The sequence below is a fragment of the Gasterosteus aculeatus genome, chromosome 21 (assembly GCF_964276395.1).
Source record: "Gasterosteus aculeatus chromosome 21, fGasAcu3.hap1.1, whole genome shotgun sequence".
In the NCBI taxonomy this organism is placed as follows: domain Eukaryota; kingdom Metazoa; phylum Chordata; class Actinopteri; order Perciformes; family Gasterosteidae; genus Gasterosteus; species Gasterosteus aculeatus.
The window spans coordinates 6,767,828-6,787,015 of record NC_135708.1 but is presented as its reverse complement, the minus strand read 5'-3'; the positions used below and the strand labels follow the sequence as shown (position 1 = coordinate 6,787,015).

Sequence of the window (19,188 nt, the reverse complement as noted above, 5' to 3'; positions counted from 1 at the left end):
GCGGCCTGGTCTTACTTCAGCTCGGCTCTAGACTTTACACTCTTCACTTATTCACGAGGCGGACCCAGAAAATGGCCTCGATGATTCTCCAGCATTTTAGAGGGTCTCAATCTGAAAGTCGATACACACACACACACACACGGCCTGCTGTTGCTTCATTGTGAACCATTTATTTTAACGTTCCATGACAATGTTCAATATTCCAAAAGCGCTCTGTGACACCGATCCCTCTGCCAGAAACATATTAAAGTCTAAATAGTAGCTTGTGGAGGTTGCATAAGTTGAGTGTGTTAGCATGCTGGAGTTGCGAGCTTGCTTTGCCTAAATGTGCAGTTCTGAGCATTAGTTAAAGTCATAAACTGTATGTGTTTTGGACCAGACTTCCACAGAGGGGAACATTTTACTGCACGGGGCAAAACGTAGCTCACTGATCTTCATCTAGAGGCTGAAAGGAGTCGGCGTGTTGCCTGTATGGAAATGTCCCACCAGGACGCCCCCAATATCTCCGCTGCTTTCGCTTTACGGCAGTTATGAGTTGCGGCAGAAAGGGTTCCTGCATCTAATTTGACACCGGTTACCATGGTGACCGGGTAGTGGGTGATGGACGTGAGACTAGTTTGACTTTCTGAGGGATATAGTTCTATTTTTTTAAATTGTCAGGATACAACTGATCAGTTACTCCCTTGTTGTAAAATCTGTTCACATATTCAACATTTCATGTGTGACTTTACTTTCTATTTATTGATTGATTACATTTCTGAGGGCATAAACTTGGTGCTTGAAGTTCCTGTATGTATTATAAAAAATAAATCATTTTACCAGTTCAGCTCATCAACTAAACTGAGAATAAAGCAAAGACTTCTGCCTCTGCATCATATTGTGTTTGTAAAGCACGAGATACGTGACTCCTTCAGTCGTCTCTCTTCTGTTCATCATGAAGGTGACCGTTTAGTCCTCTGTGTACCCGAGCACTGCCCAGGTTAAACAGGGAGGTGACAAATGCACTGAAACGCGCAGCGGAGGGGACTGGCCACACGGTGGCATCACAGCTGGTTCTAAAGAACCAGAACGACGTCTCACCTCGGCTGCCTAACGAACTAACACAGGGTTTATCCAGTTATCAAACACCCACAGAGCGTTACGTAGGGTTGCCAACCGTCCCGAATTGTCCGGGACATCCCGATATATGGGTGATTTTGATATGTCCCGTCAGGGACAGCTCCAGTCCCGTATTCCAATCACAGCCAATATTTATTACACAGCCTCCATTTGTATGTGAGTCGATCGGCACGTTTCAGAACAGCAGCTCAGCTGTTCGTGTTCTGGGCCAATTCTCACAAAGGAACGCCATTGTCACGCCAGAGGCTGTCCCACTGGATTGTGGAGGCCATATCTCTAGCCTATAGCTGTAGGGGTTTGCAGCCCCCCCAGGGTTTGAGGACTCATTCCACGAGGAGTACGGCCCCTTCATGGACCCTGTTCAAGGGGGTTCCAGTGCAGGATATTTGTGCGGCAGCAAGCTGGTCTACACCTCACACTTGTGTAAGCATTTACAGGCTAGATGTCTCAGGGCCTTCCTTAGCACACGCTGTGCTAGGGGCCAACGCGCCAGAGTCCCTGTGATGGTCATTACCGGGCTAAACAGTCTTTGGCTTCGGGAACGGCATGCAATACGGGAGCGGTCTGTATCTCCCGTAGTGAAACACCGAACGAAGTTAGAAAAAGAACTTTGGGTTACGGTTCTTTGATAACAGAGTGAGGTGTTTCACCACACATCCCTCCTTGCATTGACACAAAGAAATCGCTCTAGAATGATTTGCGAGGGGCGGTCGGCTGTGGTAACATGAGGGGGCGGGGCCCCAGCACAGTTCGACCTGTCTGTCACTGCGTGGCGTGGTGTCATTGGAGCTTCCTTAGTTGGTCACGCCGAGGCGATTCCCATAGTGAAACAAGTTTCCAAGTTTCTCCTTCCTCCACTTATGCCTGTTCCATCCACGCGGGATCAATTGTGACAGTTAAGACAGTTTCAACACCTCATTTTGCTTTATCACATCACTTTTTTTCTTTCCCATGGAGATGTAGTTCTGGAGATGAACACGGGAGGGAGCTGGTTGACTAGAATTGAAACACCTGATCTGAACGGCACAATGAAAGTGTTAATCTTCAACAATGAGGTTCAGGCAGTGATCCAGAATATTTCATTGTTCATGTTCCACTGTCATTGTGTATATACGTACCGTGCTCTGTATTGATATGTCTGTTCTCTGACAAGCTGCTTTAAAAGGGTTTCTTTTAAATCCATCACACATTGTCGGAATAGAAAAGAAGAAACAACAGGCCAGGGAATAAATAATTAACTACCTTTTCTCAGATTAGGAACACAATGTCCAGGAAGCAAAGGCAGCCCGGTCGCCATGGGCAACACAGCCGCTTTGAGTAAAGATGTCAAGCCAAATGACGGAGAGCGCAAAGACGGGTATAAATACCCAGGGTGCTGAACGCTGGGCGAGGCACAGCTGGAGGGGAAAGGGAAGAGGACTAGATAACAAGACAACAAGGAAGACACAAGGACATCAGAGCATCACAGGAAACGCAAACCCTCTCCTCACAGAAGACAGGAACAATGGACACAGGAGACAACGGAAAACACTGCGGAGTCCACAAGAAGACTCCTCACAGGCACGATATGGCCGCTGCTTGTCCGTAGGCTCAACACAGTGACCGGCTACATGGGTTTCTCTGAGTGTGTCATCACATTCAGACTTCCCAGTGGTCTGGAATCTTCCTGCCCTGAGAAAAAAAAGTAGGGCTTTCAATAGAGTAAAAAAACAATTAATTAATCGCACATTGTGAAATTGATTAAATGCATTTATCGCATTCATCTCGGCCACATTAATCGAATAGATTAACACATTAATGTGGACAGCCCTCTACGTGCAAATGTTTTATTTGATGAAGTCCTGGGTCATTTTGGCTCGGTACACAATCACAATGGATTTTAAAAGGAAACCATCAAGATGCTTTGACTGCCGACTCAGCTTCATTTTCCGGGTATTGACATCCAAATCAGATGAACGGTGATGTAATTACTACAAATAGTAAAAATGGTCCTCCCTTTTGAAGGGACATTACGTTACATTATGTCACTCCAAAGCGACTTACAATGGTAATCGGATAAAGTAAAACAGCCATAATTCAAATTGTCGCTTTTGATATTTGGCCGCCAATCCTCTGCAGTCAATGACAGCCTGAAGTGTGGAAGCAATAGACATCCCATTCCCTGCTGATGCTCCGCCAGGCCCCTGCTTACACTGTTCACCTCCTGCTGGTCTTTGGGCTGTTCCCCTTTAGCTTTGTCTTCAGCAAGTGAAATGCAGGCTCAATTGATTCATGTCAGGTGACTTGGAGAGTGTTTTAGATCCGACCCACAGCTTAAGGTGTTTTTCTACCTGGTTGAAGAGCCCTACCCTCATCAACCACAGGGGTGTTCCTTGGTCTTCTGGGTCTTTTGGTGTTGCGAAGCTCACTAGAGCTTGCCGTCTTTTTAAGAATGTACCAAACGGGTGGTTGATTGATTTGGCCACACTTGATGAATGACCTAATGATGATCTCTGTGATGGGTTTGTTTTGCTTTTTCAGCCTAATGATGCCGTTTTTATAAATCCTGCTTCTATCTGGATCCTGGTCCTGCCTCTTGCCATGGTGTCCTTCTGACACCTGCTGCTGTTAGTCACATTACTGTTACTGCCATCATAAACTTTCCTGAAGCCTTTGTCCTTTCCCTTCCCAATGGTTTCTGTTGATGGGGGTTACAGCTGATGGTGGGTACATCTGAGCTACCGGGGCTACCTTGTGATTGATGGGTCTTTAATGATGCCAGTGCAATCTATGGCGTCTCTCCATCACTCCTCCACCGTCAAAATATGGTCACTTTAAAGGCGATGGCTAAATGCCAAACTGAAGTCCGCACACCAACGGGGTGACGTCACAATGTCTTTGAGTCAAATGAGTGCTTCAGAATTTTAATCTGCTGTGGAATCAACACACAGCGGACAAAAAGTCAGATACCTGGGTGATGCGTGTTCCCACTGATTTACGTGTTAAACCAGGAGAACCCGGGCTGATAGCGAGGAAAGGACCAGTTTAGATTTTGGATACACAGTTGATTTATAAAAATGATTTTGAATTTGAAAATGTGCCCTTGCGTTTTCAGAGAAGTGAGAACCCGCCAGCTGGGCGACTTCCTACAGTCTTCCTGCTGGTTACCTGGCAACTGCTCATGGCCGCCAGGAAACAGTCCCCCCCCTCCCCCATAACACAGCAAATTGTTGTTTTTGAGATTAAGCACATGAGACATGATGTGTAAATGAATCTGCTGATGGAAACGCTTTGCCTTACCTATGGTTACCTTTGCTTAGGCTAAGCTAAGCCCATTCTATTAATTTAAGGCATGTCATTTTATGAGATTAGTCTGTAAAATAGTCATGATTAGCTATTTTTTAAACAAATGGAGCATTTCGTCCCTGGTGAAATGGATTTTATGTTAATTTCTCCCAATTTTCCCAATCCAAAGTGCATGTGAATGGAATGATGTTGTAATTCCTGATTGTGGGTTGTTTACTGTTTGTGTGATCCTGTGCTGATGGTGGGTTTCGGGACAGAGGATGTTGTATGTGTACACACTGTACAAAAATTAGTAAATTGCAAATTTGTAATTTGCGATTTTGGGCTATCCAAATAAAATGAATTGAATTGAATTGAATTCGACCACGGAGACCTGAGATGTGCGTGTTGATTTCCCATGTGTCAGATGGCCGCTCAGCCCTCAGCAGATGTTCAAGAAGCCCGTGGCGTTCTGCGTGGAGGTCTGGTATTTTGTCACATTCTGCTCTCTGCAGTCCCCATTTCCATACCAAAGGCCTTATGTCTGCCACGGGGCATCTGCTCACACCACCGCTAGCCAGCTCTCTCCACGGGTCGGCTCGCTATCAGCCCCGGGTTCTCTTGGTTTAACATGTAAATCAGTGGGAACACGCATCATCCAGGTGTCTGTTGAAAGGGACTTTTTGTACGCTGTGTGTTGATTCCACAGCAGTTTAAAATGGAGAACATTTGCTGTCAGGTTAATCTCACTCCTAATTATGTTTCATAACGTGCTCCGGCTGGAGGATCAAATTGTGTCTTAAAACGAGGAGAACCGTCGCAGCATCATTTATGGAACATGTAAATGACATATTGATGCCAAGAGATATGCTGTGCAGGAACAACCAAGATTCCATCAACAATGAAACAAGATCCTACAGATTATTAAGGCAGCACTAACTATTCCATGTTTGCTCATGATAACAACAGCATCCCCAAATCCTTGCGTGATGTGAAAGGCGTCGCTCCTTCTTCACACACAAAAAGCAACAACTCAGCACCCTCCTGTTTTAGTTCTTTCTGCCGCAACGGGAAATGTAAGACAGGAAGAAGGCTCTGATAAACTCACGGTATTGTACATCAGACAGGCACAGTTAGAGCTGGTGAACACAGCTACAGATATTTACAAATATTTCACTGGTAGAGACCCAAAACAGAGCTGGACGGGAGACACCAGTGGACATGGTGCAGATAGATGACAATTACAATGCTGCTCCAATGTTGCTTTGCCATATCTGAAAATATGTCAATTATTCTGTTGCCTTTAGGAGCCAAAAAGTCAGACCGAGGCTCCGTACCTAAATGTATAAGATGAGCCCAGCGTGTGCTGGACGCATCACCATGGATCACTGCACTGCAGGAACATGTCGGCCACAGCTGCTCCCCACCAACTGACCCCAGGGCATGATGGGAAACGCCCGGCTGTCACTTGAAGATATTTCACTTAAGACTAAAGGCATCAGCAACTTCTCCTTTTACCCCTCGGACACTGTGGGAATGTCCAATGGAACGAGCAGGTTATGGCTCAAAAGGTGCAGTGCACAGGCTCTGGAGAACATCTAGAGAACATCTAGTGGTGTTCCCGATCTAGAACCAATGGTTTTATTTGCCTGTTCTGGGATACTGTAGAAAAAACTATGTGAACTAACTGACTATGTAAAGAGGATCTGCTCCGTAAGGAGGTCTATATGGCTTATTCTAAGCTGACCAACGACAGATATCTTATTCAACACCTTGATCCTTTACTTGACCTGCACAATATCCCAGTCCGTGCTTTCTGTGCAAAGTAGAGGGAGAACATGGTTTGCACAAATAGGATCAGAGGAGGAGCAGTGTGGCTGATTATGGTCTTGCTCTTTGCTCATTAGCTGAAATGAAGCAGGTAGGCAGGAGGAAAACAGCAGCATGAAGCTCGGTGGGAGACCAACTCTCACAAGAATACTGCAACCTCAGTGGATGACAGCTGAATTCGGAGCGCTAATTGGCTCTCCACGAAGAAGGCAGCTTGTCATTTAAGTTTTTAAAGTTTTTAATTAGAGTGAAAGTTAAGTTGAGTAAGTTTTCTCTAACAAACAAACAAAGAAGAAAAGTAATCACAGCATGTTTTATCAACATACTCCAGTTGTTCCTGATTCCTTCCTGTGGAACTTGTTCGTCCTGGTTTGCTTCTTTACAGCTCGGAGCGCCGCCTTCCTCTTCCTCGACACAGTCCGGTGCAATTTGCCGTCCCAAGGGGCTTTAGTTCCCATTAGTAGTATTTTGTTGCCCCCTCTGTATAAGCCTTATGTATCCAGAGAATAAAAGCAACAATGTTATCGGCCAAACACACACGGCTATCGCTAAGCTAGCAAAAACCTCTAGCGCTCTGTAACATTCTCTGATTCATGATCAAATGATTAATATATCCCTTGATCTCCATGTTGTAATTTGTCTTTGAGGCTACGTGGTTAAATGAATGTATTTTATACAAAGAACAACATCACCTTCACCCCCTCCCTCCATAGTAGACATGCTACGCTATGAAGGTAAATCGCTCTGCATTGAAGCTTTGGTACAGAAGTCACAAGAAGTTATCCCTGGTTAATAGATGCTTTCTGCTGAAGCGTGTGGTCTGGGACCCCCCCTCGGTGCGCCTCCCCTGCAGGTGCATCATTAAGGAGCATCTGGGTTTGACAGCAGGGCTGCTGGGACCGGTTCAGCCTGCCGTCTTTTAGGTACCGCAGAGGTCCCGCGGTCACAAAAGGTACCTCAATAAACAGAAAGTAGAGCCGTCAGTCGTCCATCACAGATCATTAACGCGATTAAACAAAACAACAGATATAATATAATAGTTAGGTTTGACAATTAGTCTACAGACAGAAATTATTTCACTGCCATAATCAGTTAATCTGTCAAGTCATTTAGAACCGCTGAAAATCTGGGTCGTGGACCTGCGGAACAGAACAGAAAATGGTGCGTCCCTTAGATCCTCAGTGTCTGTCACGTTGATGGTGCTGGGACACCAACCAAATGGGAAACCACTTGAGCTGGACAAGCTTCCTTATTGATAAATAATAATACATGCATTTGTAGAGCCACACATTTGCCATGTACCACACTCACATTGTCACAGAACAACACCTCGCGTTTTACGCTCGTTGCCGATCGGGAGGCAGGACTCAGACGCAGAGCAGGTTGATAAGGTGACAGTTTATTTCATACAGAGTACGAAAACAAAATCCCAAAACTAAGGACGCTCCAAAAGAGGAAAACAAAGCTACTATCAAAACTAACTGAGGCCCGACACGGGAACAAAAAAGAGCTCTAAAGAAAAATGACTCACACGAGGTAAAGCGGTGATCACGAGACGAGACAAACTATGGACACTGCTGGTATGACGACGTCGGTTGACTCACTGGCACAAGACAAAAGGAGATGCAGGCTATAAGAACACATGGGGAGGAAAAGGGAACAGGTGGACACCATCAGGAGGGGACAAGGAACCTGAAATGAGAGGAGAGTTAAACTTCAAAATAAAACAGGAAGTCACGAATACCGACGTGGAGACTGGACAAAGACGCAATTAGACATACAGGTGTGACAGCATTCGGAACAATAGAAAATAAATGCCCTCCTTCACAGGAAACTATTTCGTCCAACAGGTACATAAATAACGCAGGTTATGAGTTAATGTTGAGTTAATGGCCACCTGTAAAGGCGGTAAATACCGTCAGACCAATCAAAAGGTGGCAATCACATTCCTGCTTAATTAAAGAGCCAGCTTAAGACAGAAAGCAACAAGACATATGTACAAACCGGACGGCGTGAAGGCGGAGTTAATTGAGCAGTGATGGAGGAAGACTAGGAGAGATGGAGCGCTGCAATAAAATAGAAGCAGACAGCACGGAAGTCGCCGAGGGCTTCGTCACACGCGTCTCCTCGGGGACGTAATCAGTCCTTCTCCAATTTGGCGCTCGCCGCTTATCGCACAAGCGGGAGCCATGACCCGCCGACTTCCACGGCGTGGTCGACAGGCAAATGGAGAGATAGGGACCCGTCTGCCTGCCAATGCCTTTTAATGAGCACGCCGATAAACAGTGTAGAGGAGGAGCGCCGCCGAGGGCCTTTATAATTACTTCTCCAATGATCACCACATTTCACCCAGTATACGAGATCAATATTACAAGACACGGCCTTGATGACTTACAAAGTCACTTAATCTCACTTGATGCCGCGGAGGGGATGAGGCCTTTATACAGGGAGGCTAAATGGGGGAGGGGGGGTACTGTTTTGTAAAAGAAGAGCATACAATCCAGATGAGGAGGAGGGGGGAGGACTTTGCTGGAGAAGAGGAGGGAAAGGTAACAGCAACCTGCGACATGTACATGAGCATAAATATACATGTATATATATATGAATACATGAATATACATGTGCATATTTATGTTTCTTACTGTAACTAGTGGATTATTGATTCCCGTCTCTGCTGCTATTCAGCCATCTTGTAGTAAAATGTCGATGCTGTGCTTTGACCCACTGACCATGTTACACCTTGTGTGTTCACTGGAAACCACTTCTGTTGTCTCTGAAGATGTGCTGTTATTATAAAGCAAGGTCTCTCTCTCTCTCTCTCTCTCCACACAAGCGCCTGTTTGTTGTCTTTTGTTGGTGCGCTTGCTGTTTTATGGTAGTCGTTTTTCATTTAGATAATAGTTTTCTGTCATTACTGTGTGCATTATTATTCTGATGAAGTTGTATATATGGCCTGTGCTGGAATTCAAACCTTCATTGTTCATTCTTGTTCATTCATTATTGGAAATATTGGCCTTAATCCCAGAGTGGTGCCGTTTAATTATTAATATTTTAACTTATTGACATTAACAATTCTATTGATGTCAATAATTTTGTTTAGCTGAGATTGCCTCCAGCAGCCTGATTGGTTTCACATTAGCCGGGAACATTTTGTTTCTCTTTTAAACTGGAACAACCTTAATTGAACTGATGTCAAGACAACAAGACAAGTCCACATGAGACCGAGCGGAGTCTTTTGATACGGTGACTTCCTCCTCCTACAGTCCAACGTGTCTTCATTGTGCCAATACAACCGTTGCAAACCGCAGCACACACACCTCCAACGAGCTCACCTTGTGGGAGAGAAGCCCCACTCCAGCCGATGCCAGTAATTAGACAGCAATGTTTCTGTGAACAATAACAGTCAAGAGTCAAGACCAGGCTTTTTTTTTCTTCATTTTTCAATTTGTGATCAGTGCGACCCGGATTGTCTGCGTCTGCATGGTGAGAGGTGCAGCCACAAAGCGTCCAACCTCGCCTTTGTTCCTGCTCAAGACGAAAGCACTTGTCTGGCAAGCACTAATTGCATCCTTGATTAGGAGGAAAAGCAATGGAAGAGAGAATGCTGAGTAGGAGATAGGAGAGGTAACCCCCCCCCTGTGTTTGGAGGTGATTTAGGTGTATACGTGCGTGATACAGAGAGTTTAGGAACAAGTTCTATATTGGGCCGTTTCCTGTGTTTTTTGTGGTCTCATTGATTTCCTTGGATCACTAACTAACCTAAAGTCAACTTCACCTAACTGTGCACATGTGTCGTTATGCCCCCACCCGCCCAAACAAGTAGGCGAGCTTTAGTATATTTCCTTTGACTGTGGCGCTTGTCATGGAATTAATAGATCCCATTTATTTCGGTAGTGGCTTCATGTGTTGTTATTTGTCCAAACCCCACAAAACCTCTCCAAGTTGTTGACAATGTTTTCCTCATTTCATTTTGTTCTGTCTGCACAGAGACGGATTTTTGTTGCCGCTGCTTTCATTGATCCTGAGGCAAATAAATAAAATGCACCACAGGCGTGTACTGCTATCTGTCCTGTATTCTTTTTACATGTGTTAGTTTAACAAATGGGCTACAACATAATTCCGTTGTGCAAACCAGTGTTGCATAATGAAATCATCCTTAAAACCTTAAATCCTCTAAAATATCAATCAAAAGTTAACAACCCCAATCAATACTTGTGTTCTTCAGAATTACAATGGCAACCTTTTTAGAGCAACAGGTGTTTCATTTTAAAAAGGGACAAATTGGTGACTTCGCTTTTTCAAAATTGCCCAACATTTCAGAATAGGAGCTCTTAATGCCTCTTTGCACACAGCGAACATGACAAACAGCGTTACATGGTATGCCTTTTATCGGACTACTTCACACTCACATTTGGAAAGGACAGGTAACAATGGCAGCTCTCTATTTACTTTAACTTTACACACTACAAATGTTATATGTTTCCCACACCGTCAAACACATGTCCTCAGCACATGTCCTCTAAAGTGCCTCGAGACATGAAGGGAAATGGCAAAGATACTTTCCCAGCATGCTAATCAAATTCTAAGCGATTGAGTGTTCTCTGCCGCTGCTTGAGGGACTTCTTCCCCCTAGATTAAAAAATAAAAATAAAATGTGATTGTGCTCCACACCTTATTTGCTGAAAAACTTTAAACTCCTAATCAAATCCTGCATCACCTGATGCAGCATCTCCAGCATGCTTCAAGTATTAATTCCACTAATACAAAAGGATGGTGGAATATCATGCGAGGATATTGGAAAATAATTTCTTGCTTGGTTATTCATTGCGGAATTCATTAAAATCCAATTTTGGGAAATTGAAATAAAAACAGGCATTTGCTGTGATAGACTGGCATGCAACGCCAGTGAATATGAGCGCGTAGGTGGGGTGGGAGGAGAAAAGGGGTGCACAATGATGGGGGGGTTGAAGGTATTGAGAATGTGTACAAAGAAGAGACAGAAGAGAGAAAAACAGAACAATAAACCAAACTAGCGAAAAAAAATATTCACAAAATGTGGCTTCTTGCATTTCGTACAGCAAAGGACGCGGCTTTCCTTCTGTCCAATGCATTCTGCGATTGGCTACGGACACGTGTTTTTTTTAGACATCCCTCCCCGCCTCGTAAACTGACACCTGTTCCTATTAGGCCTTAATGCGAGCCACCACTAACCCCGACATTAGCCGCTGCACATGCTCTTAATTGCAGTTAACAGTGGGACTGCATTAGCTCATTAGCATGCTACACACGCAGCCGGGAGTAACGGAGAAGACGCACACACAACACTGCTGTGATTAAGTCAGAATGGTTGTGACAAAAATGCACACCCTTGCAATTAAATGAAGGAGACGGGCCGCTGCTTTGTCAGAGGTTAGTGTTTCACCGATGTGAAGTAGTGAGAGCAGATAGCGGGGCAGACTGCTTTCAACGGATGGTGTCTGATGCTAATGCAGAAGCTAATGGCGGTAGTTTTGACGCATATTGTGCCCACTTTCACACAAAAAATAATGGAAATACAGAGTGTTCCCTGAAAACTCCGTACTTGACAGATAGAAATGTATTCCTGACAGCGACAACAATAAAAAGCGTTGTGCTCCAACCACACCTCCTCAACACTGTGACACGGTAAGGTTATGAATCTGTTTCATTGAAGGCTGTAAATGAATTCCACATTGGATTGTCCACATGGTTTATGTCACCGTTGTCAGCAAGGAACTTCAATTACAGCATGCATCAGCGTGACAGGCCAACCTCTAATGTGTAACAGGAGGATAGCGTTGGCTTCATATCTATGTCATGCTTCAGAAATACAGACTTTGAATTCATTGATGGAACAGGGACAAATTAACTTTTATAAAGAGGAACAATTGTTAACAAACAAATTGTTTTTACAAATACAGAAATTGGATCAAAAAGTATTGCATCAAACTGTTATATGTACATATGTTTGGAATTCCTTTGAATATTCCAATATGTCTGGAATAATCTAAAATACAAATGTGTATTTAGGAACAGCCAGCATGGAACGTCGTCATTGTTTTATTTATTTATTACATTTTTTTAAATTATTTTTTTATTTTTATTTTAGAGCATTTGTGTTGATTTAGCCTCTGGGGGGAGTTTCCTATAAAAGCTATAAAAATCTTCTCTTTGGAGTAAACAGGAGATCTAGTGTGCTCAATGCCAATGTAGATCTGTGGCCCTGAAATGCTCCCCCCAACTTGGGCCTGGATGCAGCTCCTGTCCTTTTGTACGGGGAAATCTTAAACGATTGTCTTGTTGATCGGAGCTGAGGATGAGGTAGGGTTTTCCCATTGTCTTTTAAAAGTCTTTAACGGGAGCTAAGTAATTAAATAATTATTTATGTGGTTGACGTTTTAATATGGGCTACATTTAGCTAACCTTTGTTTAAGGGACAAATCGGTAGACTTCTCTTTTCTCATGGGGAACAAACGCTCCCTCTCGCTGTGAATGCTGCATGACATCAGCATGTTTAGCCTCTTTTATTAAATTGGTATCCTTAATCATTTGCTTGTTTGTCACAGCCAATTTGTTGTCTGCAAAATATCCTGATAAGACTGAAGTGGCTGATGGGGAGACGTTTTTTCAAGGGGAGTTGATGGAACGACGCACTTATCTATATATTTACTGAACACTAATCTCGAACCTGTCTCAAAAACAGAAAGGTGTTTTTTTGTAGATCAGGACTAATGGCCCATTTTAAATGTTGACACCAGTGATTGAAATATTCAGGAAACCTAACCCCTCCAACCGATTAGCTGCTTATATTTTGGTCCTATCAGCAGAGTTACAAATATACAGCTCAGTGACCAGGAACAGATGTTGGCATCGTGAGGTAGCACAGCAAAGGTTGTGCAGAGTAAGGGGTGTATCTAGAGATGAAATTTTTAATGCTTAGATTGCTCTAACATTGCTATATTCTGTTTTCTCAGGTTAGCCTGGACCGGCCCTTAGTTAAGATAGTTAATCTCTCTCTCTCTATATATATATATATATAATTATTCACATCTCATTAATGCACATCACTAATTCAGTGTCATCCCCTTTTGTGCTTCGTCGCCTTGCAGGTTTCCGTAGATCAGGGGTCAAACTCCGGCCCGCGGGCCACGTCCGCTGCCGGGGGGGTACCGACTTTAGCGCAACCTCCCCGTCGACCATACCGTTTGCTAGTTGGACCATCAGCGCCGCCACCCCCCATCCACCCCCTTGACGGTAATGGTCTGGTCCGCGTTCGGTCGAAGTGAGCTGCATCTGGCCCGCACCAGATTTGAGTTTGAGACCCCTGCCGAAAATGATGGATCCGTCTGGACCCTGGTCCTGACTCCTGCCGGGCCCTGCTGACAACTACCACTTATAGCACCATTCTTATTCCCATCACCATTTCTTCCACAGAGTATTTGTGCTTTTTTGCCTCACAAGTTTCCAAGGATCGTGGTCCTATCTGGTCCCTGTTCCTGCCATGGCCCTGCTGACATTGCTTCTGTTATCATCATCATTATTTTAAATATGAATCAGATTACTATTACTGTCATCATAATCCAATATTACCCACTTTGCGTCTCTCCTGAAGTCTTTGTGCTCTCCCTCCCCACAGGCTTCTGTCGATGGTGGTTATATCTGATTGTTGTGCCCCTGCAGTGGTTCTGCCGTACACCTGGCTCACAATATTTGAATCATTTCTGTCAAAGGAATTGAATGTATTGTACATCTTTTATGTTGCATTGTAGTCTGTCCATGTAGACTGTAAAGACCCCGAAGCAAATTTGTAATTTGTGATTTTGCGGTGTACAAAATAAAATGTATTGAATTGAATTAAATTAACACAAGTTACAATCATTATGATCGTTATGTTTCCTATACCTAACCGGTTGTGCATTAACCACTAGCCTAAAATAATATTTTTTGGGGGGTTGAGAAACACCGACAATGCATCCCATAACATAAAGTTGCAAAAGGTTTCTGCAGACTGGGTGTAAATGTAAGACTGTAATAAAGCAGTGCCATGGCCATGTACAGCTGGATGATTATGGAGAGCAGCATCGCCTCGTCCTCAGTCCGCCGTGGCTGAGGAGGCTGCTGGTTGATGGGACTGAAGCCAACTCGCAGTGGGTTCAATCAGAGCGGACTGGCACAGGGTCAGCATCAAGCTCACATCCCGCTCTCTCAGGCCTTCATTAATGCGATTTTTTTTCTGCAGTGCCGCTGGGTTATTGCTCTGTTCTGTGCATCACATTTCAATGAGGGCTACTCTGTTGCACTTTTACACAATATATTTGAGGTGGAATAATTCCTTTCTGACGATGAGCTTTGATATGCACATAAAGGCTCGGGTGAAATATTAAACGGGGCTGTTAAGGAGCCATTACGGCATGGGAAGGATGTGGGTGCACGAACACAAAAACAGACACCGCTGTGTCCAAAGTGCTCACATGAAAAAAACTAAAAGAAAAGGTCGTATTCGCAGGTAAACAGCTGTGACCCACTGAAAAGGACTTTTGCGTTTCTCCTTTTCTCACTGCAGAACGCTTATCTGTTTCACCTAAAAATAAAGACTGACTTGCACAGACACGTCCTTCACTGGGAGTATTTGCCAGAAACAGCTCCCACTTACTGCTTGTTGTTCATGTGCTGGTGAGAGCTTTGCAAATGTGGACATTGTTATACTATATCAAATCTACAGAAGACACAACATGTGAACCCCGACCTGATGCAAAGAAAGCTTTTTAGTTGACGGTCCATATAAATATTTTGAAGTATTTATCAGGCTTTTTCATTTCATATAATAAATGCAGACAATGGTTATATTCCAAACATCTGTCCTTGTTCATTAAAGAAAAGAATCAAGAATGAAAGATCATTATTGTGTGTCAGCCCACTTCTTCTTACAATATTGACTATATTAAGATTTTTATTCAAAAAGGACAAAAGATTGTCTGTCTGCTCATTTGGACCAAATCAGCAGCCAATCACAACACCACAAAGCATTGACCGCTGTCACCATAATCATTTTCTTGTCTTTATTTCAATGTTCATTAATTAATTTATAATATCTAAACATTGGGTTACCATAGTTGCTTCCATTTGGGCTAAATTATTATAATTATTTTAAAAATAATCCATGTACATTCCCGGGTGCGGTCAAAATAGTTTTGGGAAACAATTAAACATTCGGAAATTTCAAAATTATATATGAAAGTAAATTTTACCCCAAAATTACACGAACAGTGACACATGTAAAGTAATAGCTCCAGACAAAGGGTACAGCGTACAGTAATGTTCCGCATAGGGCAGCCACTGGTATCATGAAAAACGTAGTTTATGGAAATATTAAACATGTCTAATGAAGTGCAAAAGACTCTCTTTGATGAGATGAATCTGAATGTTAAAGCAGCCAAACACGGGACGCCGTGTGTCCAAGGCCAAACACTGATCACACTGGATGTTTGGGCTTCTTCCTGCGGGGCAGCGAGGGACAGTCCCTTCATGCAGCTGGACTTCAACGCACCTCTGTTTAGGGAAATGAGTCCAGCTTCAGATCCATGAGCTCCACCACCCTGCACCACCCTTCACCGCCCTCCACCAGAGGCTGCTGTTGCACTGCGGCGGGAGCGGAGCCTCGTCGGAGGCGTGGGAGGTCCCTGTCAGCGCTCATCTCGCCCGCCTTTCTATGGAGAAACGTGACTTAATGAAAGTGGAGAGAGAGATTATGTCGAGCATTACGTTTAATTGGACTTCTTTAAATAACCCAGAACATTTGTGGTCCACTGACAGTGTGTGTGTGTGTGTGTGTGTGTGTGTGTACTCCACACACATGTTGCATGTGTCACAAACACATATCTGCCTTTAAGATCTGTGTGTGTGTGTGTGTGTGTGTGTGTGCGCATACCGGTTCATCCAGTGCATCTTCATCTCCCTGTGGGGATATTGTTTTGCTGCAGCAGCACAAGCAAAGAACATAAGAGCATATGCATGAATAATCTTAGTGTTATAACGATGTAATTAAACTCAAACTCCACTTGTGATTGATCTGTTGATTATTGTGTTCTCCTTCTTCTTTCTTTCTTTCTTTCTTGTTAAGCCCCTTGAGATGCTTTGTTTGTGTCATATGATATAAGTCTTTTGATAATTATTGAAGGGATGATTGTCTCTGTAATTTCACTAATTTGTTAATCGGTTATTGCAGCAGATGGTGATTCCAGGAAGAAGGTATTCTGACTGAGCGGCAGTTCAGATTCATCGGAACGTAATTAGGAACTATTGCGTCCTCACATCTTCGTGCGGCTTGCTGTATCACACGCGGCCCAATGTTTCCAGGTGCAACTCATCTGACACACGTTTGCCCCTCAGGCGTAGCTCCTAACACACAACGGCGGGTCGGTGCTGTCGGTTTCTAAAGACAGTTGCAATGGAAGCAATCTGATCCTCATTGCATTAGATTAATATTTCCCCCCACACCAAATTGGAAATGGCATTAAAGGATCACATATAAGTGCACAACTTGAAATGCTACAAAAAATTATGGAGTCCTTTTTCACTCAACTAAGGAACAAAGCGACGCTCGTATTTCACCTCGTTTAAATACCAAGAGCTGTTTTTCCTGAACTTAACTAGGTGGTTCATTTTCATGCTTAAACTGTACGTTGACTTGTTTTTGTGGTGGTGACAAATGTTCTAGCTAGGCGAACATCCCAGGTTGATTTAATACAAAACAATTACCATTTCAAAAACCCAATAGAACTTTGCAGTTAAATATTTATTCCAAAATCAAAAGAAAAGCAGTAGAATACACTCCTCTTATTGTTGGCACCCTCACAGGCAATTCAGAAGAACATAATAAATATATATATATATATATATATATATATATATATATATATATATATAAAATCCATGCTCTTTACTTCCTCCATAATGTCCTCTGCCTGTCAATAAAAGCCTTGGCGTGAACGCGTAAGCTTGGTGAAAAAACAATGTTGCCGGCAGCTGAGTCTATTTAAGGACGCGCATGAAGCGTATAAAGACGGGGGTATATTTTGTGCAGATATCATATTTTACAAATATAACTGGGTGTATTCCATATTTAAAAACACAACTATTGAAATGTTTCACAATTTAATATTATCTTTTTGGGGGTGGGGTGAAGTGGGGCGACGCCACTGTTCACCACCATGCAATTTGCTGTCGTGGTCGATACGTGAATTTCTGTGAGATCACTTTGGAACTGAAGGTGAAACTTATCTTTAGCGCTTTTGTCCACAGAGTCTTGTGGCTTTGGGTTCCGTCCCCCACCAGACAGGGCTTCCTGACTACGAGCTACGCGGTAGTGATATTACAAATATCAGCTCAGCCTTTCCTTTAAGTGTGTGCCTCATACAACCCCACTTCAAAACAGCCAAACTACCTCTTTAAGTATAGACAGTCTGACTACTGATGCTCGGATTAACGTTGTATTGTCTTGTGATTCAACTAAAGCCTTTTGCTTCACAGGTCTATCTTATAAAGCCTATACGCTAAATACTTCAGAAGGGGAGGTCACGGTGAGACAGCTGTGTTGAAAAGAGGACTTTTCATGGCTCTGTCTGAATGAGTGTGTGTGCGGAAGAATATTGCGATGTTTTTTTCTAGCATTTGTGAAGCTATGGCTCACCGATCAATTCTGTCTCTTCCCCTTCCTCTAAACAGAAAAAAGTCTTTAATTGCTACAGCAATGCTGCGCCCAACCCTGTTTCAGGGTCTCTATGTTTTCTCTTTTACCCCCACACTGTGTCTCTCTCCCTCTGTGTGTGTGTTACACATTCACGTGCGCCTCAAAGTATCCACGAAAACCATGACAGGTAATTCCATTTAGCCATACTTTTCTTACCATTTTCTATTTTATTTTTTGACATTAGGAAGAATGCATTTGAAATGTGGTCCTTTCGTCCTTACCATGGAGCTTTATACACCTGCAGCTCTGAGGGAGCTCTAATCTCCAAAATACACCCACAGGGCAAACACAGTCTGCTACATCTGAAGCCAAAAAGCAATTAAAACACTCAAACACTTAGACAATTCTTCAGCCCACCTGACTCCTGCTCTGTTCTACAGTACACCGATGCTGCAGTCAGCTGATATCAAAACGCTCTGCAAACACAACTGTGGTGGTCTGTTGAGGTGAACTTTCTCCTGGTGATAGCGGATGTGGGAATGCGTTGTCTCTTATTGGCGAACATTATTGGGGAAAGTGTGAGTAATCTATTGTCTTCCAATACAAACTGTGCTGAAGACCTTCAAGACACTTTAAATGTCTTACCTCAACACCAACAATGCCACACCACAGTCAGGAGAAGGACTGAATCATACACGCTGATTTATCTTTTTGGTGATTTTAACAGGGGGACAATTACTCCTTCAGGTCATTATTTTCTGTCTCAATCAACAGGTGATTAATAGGATTAAGACTTTTCCATTTTGATAATGTTTATAGTTAGGGCTGGCTCGGTTTATAGTTAGAGCAGGCTCAGGGCAGGCTCAGGTTTATAGTTAGAGCAGGCTCAGGGCAGGCTCAAGTTTATAGTTCAGGTTTATAGTTAGAGCAGACTCAGGTTTATAGTTCAGGTGTATAGTTAGAGCAGGCTCAGGTTTATAGTTAGGGCAGGCTCAGGTTTATAGTTCAGGTTTATAGTTAGGGCAGGCTCAGGTTTATAGTTCAGGTTTATAGTTAGGGCAGGCTCAGGTTTATAGTTCAGGTTTATAGTTAGGGCAGGCTCGGGTTTATAGTTCAGGTTTATAGTTAGGGCAGGCTCAGGTTTATAGTTCAGGTTTATAGTTAGGGCAGGCTCAGGTTTATAGTTCAGGTTTATAGTTAGGACAGGCTCAGGTTTATAGTTCAGGTTTATAGTTAGGGCAGGCTCAGGTTTATAGTTCAGGTTTATA

At 43.4% G+C, this 19,188-nt stretch overlaps 1 protein-coding gene and 1 long non-coding RNA gene across 3 annotated transcripts in view; one reads left to right on the top strand and one right to left on the bottom strand.

The window, feature by feature from the left end:
• hccsb (holocytochrome c synthase b) overlaps positions 1-872 on the top strand; it is a gene marked incomplete in the record, with an annotated part of 4,377 nt that extends 3,505 nt beyond the window's left edge. Inside the window, 1 exon segment of the mRNA XM_078097032.1 lies at positions 5-872.
• Positions 873-15,276: 14,404 nt separating this feature from the next.
• The window catches only part of LOC144390025 (uncharacterized), a 28,510-nt gene continuing 24,598 nt past the window's right edge, over positions 15,277-19,188 (bottom strand). For both annotated transcript variants that reach the window (XR_013454080.1, XR_013454081.1), the window contains exons 2-3: positions 16,160-16,205; positions 15,277-15,938 (exon numbers count right to left, since the gene is read on the bottom strand). This is a non-coding gene — a long non-coding RNA (uncharacterized LOC144390025). The remainder of the gene's footprint in view (positions 15,939-16,159; positions 16,206-19,188) is intronic.